A 3778-nucleotide genomic window follows, 5' to 3' on the forward strand; every position below is an offset into this window, starting at 1 on the left:
AAAGATGCTCATGTCATCACACCTCTGCCTTAAATTTCTTATTGCATTTAAAATCTGCACTCACTGTTTTAATTCACATTTATTTGATTACTAATGAGGTCATTGAAAATATGCATATATGGGCTGCCTTTTGTTTTGTTGATGGTCTCCTTCTCTGTGCAAAGACTTTTTGGTTTGATGTAGTCCCCATTGTTTACTTTTTGCTTTTGTTTTACTTGCCTGAGATGACAGATCCAGAAAAATATTGCTAAGACCAGTTGAAACTAAAATAATATTGCGTGTCAACTATACTTCATTTAAAAATAAAGTTTTAGGAAAGAAGGAAAATTTAAAAAATTATGTGTATATATATATATATACACATAATATATATATTATGTGTATATATATACATATATATACATATAATATATATATACATAATATATATATTCGTGTATATAAAACACGAATATATATATTAATGTTTGTGTTTCTTGTACTGTCAATGACCTGGTTGCATCCTGGCACATTTTTGTATCGTGTTGATTTCCTTTTCTTATTGATTAGAATAGCTCTATTATTATATTGCTAATATATTTATTTTCCCTTTAATTTTAATGTAGTGTTTTGTTATGCCAAAATTGTATTTATGTAACAAAATCCATCAATCTCTTTTCTTTATAGTTTCCTAATTTCATTTTTTGCTGAAATAAGCCCATGTTACTCTCAAGATAACATAAATATTTAGGTTTGTTTCTAGTTACTTTTATGGTTCTATTTTTAAAATTTAATCTTGAATTCATTTTGATTATATTACTTTAATTTTACTATTTCCCAAATAGCTAACCAATTGTTCTAACATCATTTACTATGAAAAATTTTCCCTGCTGCTTTGAAGCACTACTACTCTGATTATATTTTAGGTTAGTACTCATGCCTGGCTGGATTTCTATACTGCTTTGTTGACTCGTCTGTCTGTTCTTCAGCCAGAACCACACGTTGGTCTACTCTTGGTTTAGTCTAGTCTCTGTTTGGATAGTGTGCTAGAAATGGTCTTTCAAACGGATCCTCTTATCTACCATCTTTTTCTGCCTTCTAATCTGAAGAATGGATCATGAAATGCTTACTGACTTGTTCAGAGAGTGAAAGATGGGGAAGAGTGAGAAGAAAAGGAAAGAAATGAACATTTTTTTTTTGAGTATTGACTTCATGCTTTGCACAATGCTGCATATAATAAATCTTTTTAATCTTGATCAAAATAAGAATAATTATCATCATCACTATTCTGCAGATAAGAAAATTGCCCCTGAGAGAGGGCAATTAAATTGCCCAACATCACGCTGAATGAGAGGCAGAATTAGGATTCAAACTAAAATCCATCTGACTTCAACTTTCATGTAACCCACATAGGCTAGTGTAAAGAGTTGGGGGAGGGGAGGAGGAACCCTGGCACTGGTCCAAGAAGGATTATTGGGATAGAATCACTGCCATTTCGAGCGTCATTGCAGGGAGAGGGCTCAGAGCGATGGCAGCACCTCTGATGCCCTTTACCCTTCCACGCCAGTGTCCTGCCACCGTATCATGCAAAGTCAGTATGTGTGTCCAAAAGGCAAAATTAGAGGTCATTTTCAGCAGCCCCTCCCTGGTGCCCTGTCCCCTCTCAAACATGTGTTTTCCTTTTAATCTGCGATAGGCTTAGAAACTTCCTACTTCCAGGGGCGCCTGGGTGGCTCAGTTGGTTAAGCGACTGCCTTCAGCTCAGGTCATGATCTTGGAGTCCCTGGATCGAGTCCCACATCAGGTTCCCTGCTTGTCAGGGAGTCTGCTTCTCCCTCTGACCCTCCCCCTTCTCATGTGCTTTCTCTCTCATTCTCTCTCTCTCTCAAATAAATAAATAAAATCTTTAAAAAAAAAAAAAAGAAACTTCCTACTTCTGTATCTAGACTTTCATTATGTTTTGGCTCTGTCTCATGAAATATTCTGTTTTATTTGATGATGACTAGAGGCTGGATGATGACTGGAGGCTAGAGGGAAACACCTAGCCTTAGCTAGGTGACCTTGGTTTTTTTTTGTTGTTGTTTTAATATCACCAAGTCTTGAGATTTTCAACTGTAAAATAGGAATAAGAATAATAGTCCCTACCTTGTGAGGATAAAAGAAATGAAATAAAGTGTTTGAAGCATGTTTAACTAGTACGGGGTTCAATTCATATTAATATTATTATCACCAAAACTATTGTTTATTGTTACCATGAAAAATGAAAGCAAAGCTATGAAGGAATGGGACACTGGATATAATGTCAGAGGAAAGAAAGCATTAGAGGAATCTGGAAGCTTAAGAACAATGTGGGATTGTAAGACCTTAAAGAACAGATCTAAATTATGGGTAGAGGGCTCAGGAAGAGAGACTAGGAGAGAATGTGGAGGGAAGTGGCCACCGGAAGCTAGATGAAATCTCTCTCCAAATTTTCCTAAGCCCAACGTTGGTCAGAAGAGGGAAAGTTTTGATTACTTCCAAAAAGACCTAGCATCTTCCATTCCAGGATCTGAAAGCACTGCTGTCTGTTCTTGGGAAGCTGATATGGAGCCCTGGGGAACAGTGGGGAGGGAAGCAAGCGCTGGTGTGTAAAAGGCACAAAAGGCACTTTTGTGCACCCATGCATGCTTTGCACTCCATTCAGTGGATGCTCATCAGACCCTGGGAGAAAAACACGGGCCATGCTAATGACAAAGCCACAGAAGACCATGTCTGTAGAACAACCTTGCAGGAAAGACTAAAAACAATAACTAGGCAATTAGATACGTACACAAAGTCATTTGCTATGTACAGTTGTGGATCCTAGGAGACTCAGACAAAGGGCTCTCACCCAGCACTGAGAGTCAGACAAGGTGTCTGAGGCTGAGTATGAAGGACAGAGAGCAGCACCAGGAGTAAGAAGCCAGATGGGGCATTCCAGGCAGTGTAGCAATCCTGGGCTAACGCCTGGGTGTGGGGGATGATCAAGGCCACCATAGGAACTATAAAGGAAATGTAAGTCATAGTGGCTGGAAACTAGCATGGCAGGAACAAGAGTAACCAAAGATGAGAATGAACACAAGTGTGCAGGGATGGCTCATGAGGGCTCTTGCGGAGCAAGCTAATGGGGGGTGGGGGGGCATGCACAATGATCATGCATCATGCCCTGTGGTCAATGAATGCCAGCAGCAGCCTTGGTGCAATATTACCGAATTCAAGTATTTAGACTAGTACAATGGTTTAGTTTTTGACCCCCATAAGTCATTCTGAAGTTCTAAAATAACCTATTAATATGTCCTGAGGAATAACCCAGAAGGATTAAACTATAGCTTTGCCTAGAGGTGAACTTGAACCCTGACTTAGATGCCAATTAAAAAAAACAAAACAAAACACATTCTCACTGGTATCCTAAGGGTTTATATTAGAACCCACCAAAGTATGTTCTGATGTTGCTTCAGTATAGAGCTTCAAAACCTTTTCCCTGAAATAAGGAAATGCCAGAGACGAAAGGCAGCTCAGATTTGGCCAAGCAACACATATTAATCCTATGGTTTGTAAGCAGTGATCTCACTACAAATAATAGTGAATAGATGAATTATAATAATAATTCATCTCGGGAAATTATCTTCAGCAGAAAGTCAAGATTGCACATGTTTTCAATAAGCACTTTTTGAAACGGTAAAAGGAAGAAAAGTTAAAAGGAAGAAAAGGAAGGAGGGAAAGAAGGAAGGGAAGAAGGAAGGAAGGAAGGAAGGAAGGAAGGAAGGAAGGAAGGAAGGAA

The sequence above is a fragment of the Neomonachus schauinslandi genome, chromosome 12 (genome assembly GCF_002201575.2).
Source record: "Neomonachus schauinslandi chromosome 12, ASM220157v2, whole genome shotgun sequence".
Taxonomy (NCBI): Eukaryota; Metazoa; Chordata; class Mammalia; order Carnivora; family Phocidae; genus Neomonachus; species Neomonachus schauinslandi.